We start from the raw sequence: 16,393 nt of genomic DNA on the forward strand, positions 1-16,393 counted from the left end.
GCTATGGAACCCTGACTTGTTCACCGGACGTGCTACCTGTCCCAGACCTGCTGTTTTCAACTCTCTAGAGACAGCAGGAGCGGTAGAGATACTCTTAATGATCAGCTATGAAAAGCCAACTGACATTTACTCCTGAGGTGCTGACTTGCTGCACCCTTGACAACTACTGTGATTATTATTATTTGACCATGCTGGTCATTTATGAACATTTGAACATCTTGGCCATGTTCTGTTATAATCTCCACCCTGCACAGCCAGAATAGGACTGGCCACCCCTCATAGCCTGGTTCCTCTCCAGCTTTCGTCCTAGGTTTTGGCCTTTCTAGGGAGTTTTGCTTGCTGTTTGGGGTTTTAGGCTGGGTTTCTGTACAGCACTTTCAGATATCAGCTGATGTAAGAAGGGCTATATAAATAAATTTGATCGGAAAATTTTAGAATAAGGCTGAAACAATAAGACACAGTGGCAGAATAAATTCAACCACACCTTTGTTTCATCACAAAACTGGAGAGCAACGATCACCAACTATTGATTTAAAATCAACTATAAGTCAACTTGATTTAGAACCACAAAGTTGCTAAGAAAACAGGAGCTGCCTTCACTATTCCAGCACCATTTCAACATCATCAAATCACCTATGTTAAGTCTAATACAGTGACCACAAACATTTGTGCTCGTAGAAAAAAAAATGTTGACACACTACTTGTAGAGAAATGCCATCCTCCTCTCTTTTATGTTGGCGAAACATTTTATCACTCTGTCATGCATTACACGCTTTCATTTTTGTTGTCCTAGGTTACCTGGATAAAAGTCTTGCTTGCCTAACTTCCATTCATGGGCAACGTTAGATAGTTAACATTAGCCTTCTACATAATGAACTTCCGTCTTCTCAGGTCAGGGACACAACAATCTATTAATTAATGGTTGGATCAGAATCACCATTATAATCATTGGCCAGTACGGAGAATCACCATTATAATCATTGGCCAGTACGGAGAATCACCATTATAATCATTGGCCAGTACGGAGAATCACCATTGCAATCATTGGCCAGTACGGATAATCACCATTATAATCATTGGCCAGTACGAAGAATTAAGTAAAACCATAAGTCCAAATCCCTATCTCCACCCAGGTCTAATTTAGTAAAGGGCCAATTTTAGCTAGCTGGCCACTGGAGGACAACAACACAACGAGATGCAACAATTCAAGTTGTTTCTTTCAATTCCGTATGCTCTCAATGTGATTTGATAGGAGAGACGCCAAATCCAAGCTGGCTTCCCTTGACACTTTTTTTGGTGTGCCACGACCATTCACAGTTGAGCTCACTCAGTTTAGCCCCATGCTTATTGGCTATAATTTGATACTTTTTATTATGAAGGGAGGCCAAATGCTTGGTGGCTTCCCTAGCATTTAATGCTACAGGCGGCAACAATGTCATGCTCGTTTTGACCAGACAGCATCAGATAGATGGCCTACACATAGAGAGACAGAGGGGTGCTGTTTCGCTCGGATGCTTTATCCGGTGACACATTCTGCCTCTTGCGAAGTGAGGAAACAATATGAAACACAGAGACACGAAAAATACAAAATTGCATATGTTTTTCTTTTTTCCCTTGGCCAATGTTTTGGGGAAGCCTGGCTTCCCTTTTGGCATCCATAAATACACACCACTGTCTGTTTCGGTCCTTTTGTTGGGTGGATCATCCTCAGTGTCATGTCTCATGAGAATCACCGTACAGTCCAATGGGCAGGGTTACTCTGATGGGCAGGGTTACTCCAATGGGCAGGGTTACTTCAGTGCATCGATTGTAAACCTTTATTCAGTAAAAGTGGAAGGGGGACAGGCCTCCGATTCACATTTAATATCATCTGATGCACCTTTTGTGACTGCAATGAAGGAGGTGTGCCTGTGTGTGTGTGTTCTCTTGTGCAGCAGGCTGCTTCCACGTAATTAATACATCAGTGACTGTTTCCAGTCATGGCTTTGAGACAGAGGAAATGTGCGTATTGCACTTGGTGCGTGACTGACGGCAAGCGAATGGAAAAATCCTTCAAACTGACTTGGAGATTTACCCTGCATGAAACCAACTGGGACGCAATTATGGGAAAGACAACAATTAAAGTGTCTTCCAAGACAGCTATCCAAGACGCTATCGCTAAGTTGTCACAATTCTGTATCGCCTCAATATATCACATAGTGGATTTGTTTGCCTGGATCACAGGATGTGAGACGCCAAGCCAAGAAAATACAGCATTTTATATGATTCTACAGGGCTGAGGTTGAGATGATTCATTTGCAAATTGAAATATGAAAGAAAACTGACAAGACTCGCAGAGAAATCAATTCCAGGAGATCAATTCTCTAATATTGAGATGGATGAAAGATAATCACCTGGAAATTTGCGGCGGAATATTTTACTCTTTAATCAGGTTAGAGAGAATAGAATAAGTCAGACCATTCTTGAGCTAGTGAGGACATCTGGCTGCTTCGTTCTTTAGGTAGGTAGGAGACCTGGCTACATACATTTACACAAGACTACATCCAACATTCCAACAACGGCTGCCAAGACATTGTCATACTGACCAACAGTCTCAGTGTAGAAGCGCTGATCTAGGAATAGTTGGCTATTTTACATCAAGATTAATATAATTATATGGTCAGGGGGGGATCTGATCCTAGATCAACGCTCTTACCCTGAAATGCTTTTTTACTACGTGTCATGGCTGCTTGAACTTAAGACTACATCCAAAAGCAGCAGCTGGGATCAGTTTGGTCTTTACATCAAAATGAATAGAATTATATGGTCAGAGGGGATCTTAAGACTACAGCGAAAAGAAGCAACCGCCAAGGAATTGTCTTGATCATGAGACATCCATAGTGCATTCATTGTGTCTGGACTTCTTATGTACCTCTGTGGTTAATAGGAATTCACAGGTCTGCTACAGACTGAATGCTACTGGTCGCAAATACCAACTGATACCTAGTGTCTTAACCTCAGAGAGCCACTTGTTCTGAAAGACATGGAGGGAGAGCTTTTAATACCATTTGTTTCTGTGTGAGGTGGCTAGCACTTTTGAAACTCCATCCATCACCATGCATCCCTACAGAACAGAACACACACACACACACACACACAGGAGGAGAGGATGACCTGGTCTGTCAGACTGACTGTTTCTGGTAGCCTGTAATAATTGCCCCCCTTTGCTAGCATAGATCCGTCAGGCATCGTACATTGGTGGACATGATATGGGGTTGCCTACATCATTGGACTGAAATGACTGCTCTGATAGACTGAAACTGACATTTCAGCATATCTGGTGGAGGATCATAAACTATGATTATATTCCATTCCAAAATAAATGCAACTATGCTTGACGTCAATGGAGAAATCGAGTAGAAATATTTTGTTTTCCATATTTGTAAAATGTAAGCTAAGAAATTATTTACCATAACACATTTGCTATGTTTTGTTACTTCCAAAAGTTGTTAAACAGAAAATAGGGAGAGAGAGGGAATAACTGACCCAGTCTTAAGCTAGGAAACCAAAAAACAACATGCGATTTACAGCAGATTCATTGTTACCCTTTTATCTTCTATCTGTCTATATGTTCTTAATGTCCCTCACTATGATGTATTGTGGCAGGGTTGGTCCATTGACATGGGAGGTCTGTGAAACAGTGCCAGCGTAGATGGATAGGGACGGGGAGCAGAGACACCTGTCACAGGGTGATCATAGCTCTCTGTGTCAGGGCTAATGACTGGTCTCTGTTACAGGGTCACTTACTTAGAAGAATGTCCCCGTCTCTCACAGCTAATGGTTGCACACTCCTGATCCGACCATTGTCGCTTATTAGATTGACCGTGTGTGTGTGTGTGTGTAGGGCGGGACTGGAGTAGTGGAGAGAAGGATGGGGAAGGAGGGGACTGCTGGCTGGTGCAGACAGCGGCTAAATCACTGCACATGGTACTGTGCTGGCACTTATAGCACATAAACGTCAGTGGAATTGAGTTGGTTTGGAAGAACCAATGTAATATGCATGCCGACGTGCGTGGGTGTGTGTTAAGTGCGAAGGAGCGGAGGTTTAAGAGTGGTTCGAAATCTATCTTTCAAAGTATTGTTGTCTCTTACCACTAACACCAACATCGGGAAAATATTCCAAGTGATACTTTTCTATCCCACTTTGTAATTGTTTAATGCATTCTTCACAGAGCATTTATAAGCAAATACATGAGGAAGTATTATTTCAAACAGTTGAAATACTGAGAAAAGTATCCTCCAAGTCCCCATCATAAGCTTTCATAAATGTGTCAGAAGGAGGCATTTCGGAACAAGTCCTTTATGTCTGGTTTGATTAGATAATTTATGCATTTTTGTTGATCCCATTTCCCCGTTTATGGTGTCAGCCAGGGCCAGTTGTTCACACACACACACACGGCTGAGAGGTGATGTTTAGCTACTGGCCTTCTGCTTAATTAGAGCTGTTAAAGAAATGTTCCTCAGAAGGCTATGAAACATTTGTAAAAACACAGCCACAATGGAAATGGTACCTAAGTGATTTGGAAAAGGCTGTAAATCAATATTCCATTTGACCTGAGCTGGCAATGGACTGACAGAATGAACATACATAAAATAAGAAAATACATATGATTAAACAATTAAAGGGATACTTTGCTAGTTAGCATTGGATCGCAAAATGACCTCTAAATTCCTTCATACTGGACACAGAGACATAAAAAGGAGTTCATGTGACAATGGGAAGTCGATAAAGGGCACATTTGCCAAAATCCTGAAGTGTCGCTTTAGGTTTTGAGTAAATCCTTCTGGAGGCTCAGAGAGACAGAGATCCACCTACTGTATGCACGAAAGCCATTTTGGGATCCATTTTGATGACTCATTGACCTGCGAGCATCACCTTTCTATATTGACTACTAAAAATGCACACGTGTGTTTGTCAGCGTGGCTGGTGTGTCTATGTGTTACCTGTACTGCCAGGGTCTCTATTTCTTAAATCTCCAAATTGGTTAGTTCGTCCTTAGCCATCTTGACCAAGTGAAGTAATTTATTTAAAATGGCACCCCAGCCTCCCATCCCTCCACTAAAGAACAAACAGGTCACAACCTCATTGCCTATCTGCAACGTTTCATTATTTACCTAGGCTGTTTGTTGCTTTGTTTGTTTTGATTAGTTGTTAATGCATCATTCACCCCTCTCTCACATCTCACTGACATATGTTACCAAGGTCACAAGATGTATTTGCTATTCAGAGAGAAAATCAATAGCCATAGCAGACCTTGACATCGCAGGGTCCACGGAATATGTAAACAGATCATCAGTCCATGCAGATCCATGCTATCTATCTCTAACACATTGGAATTACCCTCAATAGTTACTCCAATAATGCTTTAGTCCAGTGGTCGCCAACCTTTTGAGTCAAGATCACTTTCGCAGTCAAAATGAAAGCTGAGATCCACCGCCGAGATCTCTCGCTTCTGATACAAGTGCACCTACCGCCAACAGTGTAAGATGAATAAAAAAAATATTCCCAAAACATATGACCTCAAAAAGGAGGCTTTTCTACAGAAATGTCTGGTAAACGCCTAGGAATGAATTGAAGATCAAGAGTTAACAAAAAGGTTCATCTTGGTCATATTCAGAATGTCACAGAATAGGAGAGTTCCAACAGTCTGTTCACCTTCTTGATAACAGCACAGGAATGAATAGTGAAAATAGCTAGATTTTGCTCAACATTACAAATTGGCTAACCCTGTATCTGTCCCTGCTATTAAACCTCACTTTAATATACATTTCTGGAGCCTAAATGCCACATTTTGCGGGGACCGTTTAAATCAGATTTAATTGATGGAAACTACTTTTCGGGAATTTGCACTCAATTAATGTCAGTTCTTAATACCCCATGAAAATCTGCTCATGCAAATAGCCGCTGTGCCACTTCATCACTTCAGGTGGCTAATTCCCATGTAGCTCTTTTTCCCCTTCTCTTCCTCTGGTTTGTAATTGACTTATTTAGCGGCAGGATAACAGCACACTCTTCATGGGTTGGCCTATTTGGTTTCTGAGCCCTTACCTTTTAAATTCAAAGCATTTCATGGTGCCATTTAAAACACCTAGGCCTCGTAATTAAAACGGAACGAGGGAAAGAGCAAGGATTACACGACATCATGTATTGAATTCTATTGAAGACCAGTATGGAGTTAATAAGGTTGATTGATGGTTTGGAAGATGTGTCGTGTCCATTTCTGTGTGCTTTTTGCTCTCTGTAGGCAGACAAATGTTGTGTATGAGCAACTTCACCATTGATGGCCTACTTTTGAAATTGATGTTCAGGGGTATGTTTGTCCAAATAGATCCATCTAGTAAGTGACGTAGATAGGAAAGAAGTAAGGAAGCACATTAAGGTAAATAATGATCCTGCGGTTGGAACACATACTCTAGACAAATTGTCCTAATTGACATTTGTTGTCTTGACCTGCGCCTGCTGTGTAAATACCATAACATACACAAACTCTGAGATAAAAACAGATGTTTGGCAGATGATCACACACACAAACACAGGGGCGGGCTCCAGGCATAAGCAACATAAGCGGCACTAGGGGGCCCCTAACCCAGATCATATTTTTGGTGGTTGTATTTCCATTAATCTTCACTCGACTGAGCTGCGTCATAGGTCATCAATTTGGGCAACCGCTATGTCCGTATGGCCTTTCCCCAGGAAATTTGCTTTAAAATAGCAATAATGTCTCTGCACCCCGTGGCGAAATGGGTAGAATTGCAGGAAATTAGTTGTAAAACTGCAAACTTTTCTCTCAGCCCCATGGAAAAATGAGTAAAACTGAAAGATTTCATGACATTTGTTATAACATTGCCACATTTTCTCTCTGCGCCATGGCAGAATTTGTAAAACTGAAAAATGTCTCTCCAACGTCAAGACGGGGGCCACTTAAATGTTTTGTCGTAAGGTGGTGGGACCCCCCCTCTCACTTAGGGCCTCAAAAAGGCTAGGGCTGGCCCGGCACAAGAGGGGGGGGGCGGGGAAGAGTCATTTTTTTTCTCCAAATGTTTGTTTCGGTTTCTCACAGTTAGCTCTGTACCATGCTGTGCTCCTGATCCAGTAGTGGGCCTGCCCTTTTTCTGAAAGAAACATTGGGCTGAATTTAAATGAACAGTATGGTGCAATTTTAACAGCCTGACCATGACACTCTTTGGTACACAGAGGGTTGGGTGCTGGGGAAATGTAACCCCTCTAAAATGATTAGACTATGTGTGCAAGGGTATGTTTGTTGTTTTGAATTTGGCGCCCTGCACTTTCACTGGCTGTTGTCATATCGATCCCATTAGCGGGATCTCAGCCCAACGAGGCCCAAACCTTAAAACCTCTTTGGGCTGAGATCCCGCTAATGGGATCGATATAACAACAGCCAGTGAAAGTGCAGGGCGCCAAATTCAAAACAACAGAAATCACATAATTAAAATTCCTCAAACATAGAAGTATTTTACACCATTTTAAAGATACACTTCTTGTTAATCCCACCACAGTGTCCGATTTCAAAAGGCTTTATGACGAAAGCAAACCAAACCAAAAAGCAGAAATAGAACCTTTGATGACACTCATTGGACTTCATGTTACACAATACATGTCTGTTTTGTTCGATAATCTCAGTATACAGTATGTTCAGTAGTTCCAAAACATCCAGTGATTTTGCAGAGAGCCACGTAATTTACATAAATACTCATAATAAACATTGATAAAAGATACAACTATCATGCATGGAATTAAAGATATATTTCTCCTTAATGCAACCTCTGTGTCATGTAATAATCTGAGTACAGCGCTCGAGACCAAAACAACCCAAACAGATATCCGCCATGTTGTGTAGTCTACAGAAGTCAGAAATAGCACTATAAATATTCAGTTACCTTTGATGATCTTCAACAGAATGCACTCCCAGGAATCCCAGTTCCACAATAAATGTTTGATTTGTTCGATAAAGTCCATAATTTATGTCCAAATACCTCCTTTTTGTTTGCGCGTTTAGCCCAGTAATCCAAATTCATGACGCACGATCACTAGGTGCAGATGAAAAGTCAAAAAGTTCCGTTACAGTCCGTAGAAACATGTCAAACGATGAATAGAATCCATCTTTAGGATGTTTTTAACATAAATCTTCAATAATGTTCCAACCGGAGAATTACGTTGTCTGTAGAAATGCAATGGAACTCAAGCTATCTATCACATGAATGCGCGTGGTCAGGTCATGCCTCTCTGGCAGACCTCTGACTCAATCCCCTCTCATTTGCCCCCACTTCACAGTAGAAGCATCAAACAAGGTTCTAAAGACTGTTGACCTCTAGTGGAAGCCTTAGGAAGTGCAAAATTACCCCATAGACACTGTGTATTCAATAGGGAATGAGTTGAAAAACTATAAACCTCAGATTTCCCACTTCCTGGTTGGATTTTTTTCTCCGGTTTTTGCCTGCCATATGAGTTCTGTTTCACTCACAGACATCATTCAAACAGTTTTAGAAACTTCAGAGTGTTTTCTATCCACGTCTACTAATAATATGCATATATGAGCAACTGGGCCTGAGTAGCAGATGGTTTGCTCTGGGCACCTTATTCATCCAAGCTTCTCAATACTACCCCCAGCTATAACAAGTTTTAACTGCTAAAGCCACTTGGAACACGACCTCAAGTATGGAAACACGCTAGATCAAATCCGATAATTGTATGTGTAGTACACAGCACACATTATTTTGTATTGCTAAAAGAATGGTGTGAGACTTGTTGGAGCAACTTGAAACATGGGTGGATCACTCTTCAAAAAGGCAATCATTTTAAAGAACAGAATAAATCAGTACTCTGCAGTTATTTGATGTTTGTTCAGTATATTAAATCACCAGCTCATACATGTAATGCATTTTGTTCAATTCTACACAATAGCTCACAATGCACTTAGCCCAGCCTCTTTAGCAATGGACGAAGATATATTTTATCCTGGGGCTAAGCGACTATTCACATTTGCACATTTTAAAGTGGGATAGCACTGATCTTAGCCCAGGGCTAGCTTACACTGCTCCGAAGCAGGGTTAGAACCTACATTTTGAGGTTAGCCCCAGGGTTGGAAGATACAAATTACAAATACTCTACTGTATTACTGAATTTTCAGAGTAGTTTCCAAAGTCAGTCATTTAACTTTTACTTAATTATGTTTTGAATTAAGTATTGTACTTCGCTACCCTTTTTATAAACATGCGTTAGAGAGTACACTTTTTGTAGGCTATCTTTAATTGTAGATCACGAAAGCCCCTCAGAGCCAGAAAAAAGACTCATCGTTGTTTAGTCAGTTACCAATCAAACCAAATTTCATGCATAACACCAATACAGGCCAATCAAATCAAGCTGTGAATACAAACTGAAAGATGATAGTCGGAAAAGGCAAAAACAACTTAGTTTAGTTGGAGACGTAGCATGTAAGAGTGTGTGAAAACAATGAAGACGGAGGAGACAATGCATTGCAAACTTTGCTTACCCAGGATGGCGGAGGTGGCAGCCTACAAAAAGGAAACATTGGAGAGGTAGGATAACTAGCTAGCTATGAATGATCCAAATATTGCTATGGATGGTTTTAGCAGCTGGTATATGTAGCGGACATGAATGGTCACGTGATGAGGTAGGTTGTGGTGGTGGTGGTGGCTAGCTACCCGTGTAAGTTATCTGGGCTAGCTAACAACATTAGGCTAACTTCATCAAGTGAGCTAGCTAGCTAGCTAATGTTAGCTTGCTTGGTCATGGCATACAGTATTTAGAGATGTTTTGCTGTGTACTGTACTGTTTCTGATCAACAGAGTGGAGCAGAGACCACGCTTTGTGGAATTCAGCTCTGATTATATAGATTTGCCCAAGGTCAATACTTTGTTTGCTGAAATCCAGCCTTTTTCCATAAACGTTAATCAAATACAACCACAGACTGTTTGCTTATTGCTGATGCTCTATGATGGTAACTCCGTGCAAATGGGCATGCGCCCATTGAATCTCCACAGGGAAACAGTTGGTGGTTCTATTTGGTATTTTATTATGATCGCCATTAGCTGTTGCAAAAGCAGCACTCTTCCTGGAGCCCACACAAAACATGACATAACACAGAATATTAATAGACAGGAACAGCTCAATGACAGAACTACATGCATCATTTTTAAAGGCACACGTAGACTACATATCAATACATACACACAAACTATCTAGGTCAAATAGGAGAGAGGCATTAGGCCATGAGGTGTTGCTTCATCTGTTTTTTTTTTAAACCAGGTTTGCTGTTTATTTGAGCAATATGAGATGGAACGCAGTTCAATATAATACTGTATGCTTTCTTGAATTTTGGGACTGTGAAAAGACAGCTGGTTGCATGACTGGTGGGGTGTGTGTGTGTGTGTGTGTGTGTGTGTGTGTGTGTGTGTGTGTGTGTGTAAATTGACTTTTCAACATTAATGTTTCTTGTAAAAAAGAAGTGATGCAGTCAGTCTCTCCTCAACTCTTAGCCAAGAGAGACTGGAAGGCACAGTATTTATATCAGCCCTCTGATTAAAATGAACAGCAAGAATTGCCACTCTGTTCTGGGCCAACTGCAGCTTAACTAGGTCTTTCCTTGCAGCACTCAACCACACGACTGGACAATAATCAAGATAAGACAAAACTAGAGTCTGCAGGACTTGCTTTTTGAAGTGTGGTGTCAAAAAAACATATCTTTATTACAGACTGACCTCTCCCTGTCTTTACAATGATTGAATCATTGAATCTATACTGTATGTTTTGACCATGACAGTTTACAATCTAAGATAACACCAAGTCTCCTCAACTTGTTCAACAGCCACACCATTCATTACCATACTCAGCTGAGGTCTAGAACTTAGAACATTGTATTTGGTACAAATAATTCCCCTTTGTTTTTTACTGACCACCTATTCCAAATCAGACTGCAACTCTTTGTTAAGGATTTCAGTCACTTCATTAGCTGTGGTTACTGATGGGTGTGGTTGAAAAATCTGCATACATGGACACACATGCTTTGTTTAATGCCAGTGGGAGGTCATTGGCAAAAATAGAAAAGACTAGAGGGCCGAGAGAGCTGCACTGTGTACACCACACTTTACATGTTTGACATTAGAGAAGTTTCTATTAAAGAAATCCATTTAGTTATATTAGACAGAGTTCTGTATCCACAATATGACAGAGGTTGAAAAGACATAATACATAAATCTTTTCAACAGGTTATGGTCAATACTATCAAAGGCTGCACTGAAATCTGACAGTACAGCTCCCACAATCTTCTTATCAATTCCTTTCAACCAATCATCAGTGCAGTACATGTTGACTGGCCTTCTCTATAAGCATTCCAAAAGTCTGTGGTTAATTTGTTTACATAGGAATAGCATTGTATTTGGTAAAACACATTTTTCCCAACAGTTGCAGCAATCTAATAGGTAGGCAGTAAAGGCCGCTTTACCACTCTTGGGTTGCGTAATTACTTTGGCTTCCCTCCAGGCCTGAAGACAAATACATTTATCTAGCCTCAGATTAAAGACATGACAGAGAGGAGTGGCTATAGAGTTAGCTACCATCCTCAGTAGCTTTCCATCTAAGTTGTCAATGCCAGGAGGTTGGTCATTATTGAGCGATAACCATACATTTCCCACCTCTAACTTTACAAAGTTCTAACTTTCAATGCATGAATACGATGGCTCACAGTTTGTTGTTGGCATTTCCTGCCTAAGTTTGCACTCTTTGCCAGTTAAGTAATCATTAAAATAATTGGAAATATCAAATGTTTTTGTGAAAAATAAGCCATCTGATTCGATGAAAGATGGAATTTAATTTGTCTTTCTGCTTTGGAATCCTGGGAGGTCTACCCCGGGGGTTGGTGATAGAAGGTACGTACCGCGACGTTGGCTCCTTCTGCTGGGAGTACACAGGCTTGGCACCCAGACGCTGATAGCTCAAAGTAAAGGTCATTTGGGGAGAGTGACAACCAGCTGTGCAGGCCAAATAAATGGAGCACCGTAGCACACCGCGAGGGGAGACAGAGAGACAGACACGGAGCAGAATCTGAGAAGAACCAAGCCAAACATACAATATTTTTTTGTTATGTTTATTTCGTTGCCTGGTAAAGTTGTGTTTTCTGACTAGAACCTCCCTGGCTCTGTGTTAATCTCTGCACTCTCAACCCAACAACCCACGGTGTACCACATATGTTGGAGAAGGCGGGCATCTCAGTAACTTTGGGTGCCGTTGGGGTCGAGCGTGCAGAGATTTCCATGGAGGAACTGGTGGCTCTGTTTATCCTCAGCCAGCAGAAGCAACAGGTTCTCCAGGAGCAATCACATGGATCAGGAGTCTATCCCGAATCAGTTCCTGGTTAAGTTAATGGCAGAAGATGATGTGGAGGTGTATTTGTGCACCTTCAAGATGACTGCGCAGAGGGAAGGATGGCCCAAGCCCAGGTGGGCTAGTCTTTTGGCACCCTATCTTTCTGGGAAGGCCCAGAAGGCCTACTTTAACTTGAACGCCAACCAGGCACTCAAATGTGAGATCCTGAGCCGTTATGGATTCAGCCTCGCACACCCTGCACGACTGGGCCTTTGACTCCACCATCTCCCACCCGCACTCAGATGAGCACCCTAGTGCGCCTGACCAAGACTGGCTACTGACTTATGTACCGTTCCTCCCGGTAATTGATAAGGTTGTCCTGGATTGATACCGTTGGGTCCTCCCCTACGAGATGAGGAAGGCGGCAAGCATGCAGAACCCCCAGCCTGGAGGAATTGCTGACCGCGGTGGAAACCCACCAGAACACCCAGGACCTGCTGAAATGGCCCTGGGCATAGAGAGTGGATGCGGCGAGGGGGAAGAAAAGCACCAAGAGAAGTGAGGGGCTGAAGGGGGCCCGGACGGAACCAGCCAAGGCCGTGAAGCGGGAGGGCTACCCGAACCGACGACGTTGGCTGCTGGTCTTAAATTAGAAGCGCTGCTATGAAAGCGGCGAGCTGGGACACCGGCCGGGAGCATTCCCTGCCCTCAGCAACCACCAGCTCCGGGGTAACCAGGATGTCGAGTTATGTCACCTCCTTTTGGGCGCACACCGAGATGGCCCCACCATTGGTTCCTTGACGAATCGATGGCATCAACACCAGCGCTCTGCTGGACTCCGGCAGCATGGTGACCCTGGCCCAACCACAGTGGCTCACACGAGAGGGAGGAAAGATGAACTTGGGGACGAGGAGGTGATAGTGTCCTGTGTACACAGGGACACAAAGAGGTACCCAACCGCGCTGCTGTGGATAACCACCCCGAGGGGGGAGTGCAGATGTGAGTGGTGGCTGTTCCTAATCTGGCCGTGCCCATTCTACTCGGTAGAGATTTCCCTGTCTTCCAGGCACTGTGGAGGAGGGACCTGGGGAGGCGTGCGCGCAAGGTAGGAAGGAGAAGAAAAAGGACGGTTGCCTGTGCATCCCACGCCCCGCCATGAGAGGTGTCCACTGGGCCCGAGTTAGACCAGGAGGAGGAAGACGACCCTGTGCTGGGAAGCGAGCCATCGTCCAAGGAGGACCTCGGCTCCCCTTTATGGAGGTGGAGGCACCAGATGGATGGACCGCCTGACATGGGAATGCCCAGTTAGAAGACCCCAACCTCCAAACGTGAGGGGCCAGGTAATCGTGTGGATGGCGTGCTATTACCTGGGGTAAGTGAGTAGCGCTACCCCCACATCACCATCAAGCATAATTCATTGTATCAGGTAATAAGACTTGTTACTCATACCCACCCAGTATGTTAGGACTGTCTTGTAGCTCGCCAGCACCCACTTGCTTGGGGCACACCTGGGGATGGAGAAAACCAGGGAGCGGATCGGGAACCGGTTCCACTGCTCCGGAGTCAAGCGCGCAGTGGAGGACTACTGCCGTACCTGCCCGGAGTGCCAGATCACAGCTCCGAGGGCACGTTATAGAAACCGTTTGGTTCCCTTGCCCATTATAAGGGTGCCATTTGAGCGGGTGGTGATGGATCTTCCGTTGGTGAAGACCGCAAGGGGACACCAATACGTCCTGGTAATCGTGGATAACCCACCCGGTATCTGGAGGTGACTCCATTAATCCTACATAAACTATTTTAGGCCAATCATATGAACCTTGTCTTTCTTGGATATAGCCACTATATTGTGATCACTCCATCCGTATCATGAGTCAGGATGAGATCCAGATGCAGACACAGTTCGAATCGCAGATATTTATTATAAAACGGGGCAGGCAAAACGCAGGTCAAGGGCATGCAGAGGTCAGTAATCCAAGTCAGAGTCAATCAGGGAAATAATGGCAGGCAGACTCATGGTGAAACAGATCAGGATGTGACAGTACCACCCCCTCTAGGGGCGCCTCCGGGCAAATACCTGGATGACCAGGATGGAGGTCAATGGCGCAGTCGTAGGGTCAATGCGAAGGAAGAGATGTGCGCGGGCCTTTCCATGGGAAAAGCTGAGAGATATCAAGCTTTCCCCAAGCCCGCAGGAGGACGTACAAGGGAAGGCTACACCGCCTTGAGACAATGCGTGTGAGAGAATGGGCTCCAACCCAGGATAGAACCCGTAGCCCAATCAATAAAGGGGTTGTTCCTCTGGAGCCATCCCAAAACCACAGGTACATGGGGAGACTCATTGAGCAGAAACTGCATGGACTCACTGTGGGGGCAACTTTTTATGTCTGATAAAAATCTGACTCAGTATCTGAGAATAAAAAGTATGCAAAGTCTTGTCTTTCTTCTCATCACTGATGCCCAAAAGGTCACAAGGTACAGGGAAGATGGATGGGTACCTGTGTGTCAGACAATATGGACCTGCTTCTTTCCGTTCCATACATAAAGAAGCTGTCTCTCAAACTGAACACAGGACTGTCTACCTCTGGACTGCTCTTCACAGCGAAGACTCGATTCACTTTGAAAATCGGCTTCTGCTGAAACTAAAATGCAAGTTCAGAGGTGAAGGTGTTAGAACAGAAAACCTTTGTGTTTGCTGAAAGAGCACTACTTCAGCTATAGGTTACACGTACAGAGCACATTAGGTTATCTAATGCAAGATTTACGGGCTCTTCTCTGTTTCAGGGCAGTTTGCAGGTTACTTTTTTCTCTCCATGACGTTCTGTTGTTGCCTCCAGAGCTAATTTGACACCAAATCCCTTAGGTATGTCCAGTGTGCTCCGAACTGACTTTGGGAAACCCTGCCATAACGCAGCCATTATGAAACAGTGTCAAGAAAAACTCCTGGCAGAGACTTATTTTTTGCTAGTCTGGTATTCAAGAGTGGAAAGAGAAAGAAAATACAGTCAGAAAGGCAATAACAGGACAAATTTCCCAGAGGGTCCTGACACAGGCATAGAAATTAATTGCAGTGTTGTTAGGTTGAATAATGGCGTTTGTGGCATGATTAAAGAAAGCGAAGAAGGCACTCCCAGCAGGCCTGAACCAACACACTCAAAGCTCATTGCACTCATAGCACAAACCAACACAGCCAAAAGGTCTGAGAGGAAACACCAGCTCCACCCACACACACCACCCTGACATTTTTTTTAATACATTTCGCCTTCTGAATGATGGTAGAATGGAAGTGTGGAATTAGAAGGTACAGCGCATTCGGAAATTATTCAGACACCTTCACTTTTTCAAAATGTTGTTAAGTTACAGCCTTATTCTAAAATTGATTGAATATTTTTTCCCATCATCAATCTACACAAAATACTCCATAATGACAAAGCAAAAAAAAAAATTCCCCCCAATGTATAATCAAATTAAATATCACATTTACATAAGTATTCAGACCCTTTACTCAGTACTTTGTTGAAGCACCTTTGGTAGCAATTACAGCCTAGAGTCCTATTGGGTATGACGCTAAGAAGCTTAGCACACCTCTATTTGGGGAGTTTCTCCAATTCTTCTCTGCAGAAGTTGGATGGGGAGCGTCGCTGCACAGGTATTTTCAGATTGTTCCAGAGATGTTTGATCGTGTTCAAGTCCGGGCTGGGCCACTCGAGGACATTCAGAGACTTGTCTCGAAGCCACTTCTGGGTAGTCTTGGCTGTGTGCTTTGGCTCGTTGTCCTGTTGGAAGGTGAACCTTCGCCCCAGTCTGAGGCCCTGAGTGCTCTGTAGTAGGTGTCCCAGTCCCTGCCGCTTAAAAACATCCCCACAGCATGATGCTGCCACCTCCATGCTTCACAGTAGGGATGGTGCCAGATTTCCTCCAGACGTGGCGCTTGGAATTCAGACCAAAGAGTTTAATGTTGGTTTCATTAGACCTAATAATCTTGGTTCGTATGATCTGAGAGTCCTTTTGGTG

Source organism: Oncorhynchus mykiss, chromosome 8 (genome assembly GCF_057628025.1).
Source record: "Oncorhynchus mykiss isolate SJ-2025 chromosome 8, ASM5762802v1, whole genome shotgun sequence".
NCBI classification, from domain to species: domain Eukaryota; kingdom Metazoa; phylum Chordata; class Actinopteri; order Salmoniformes; family Salmonidae; genus Oncorhynchus; species Oncorhynchus mykiss.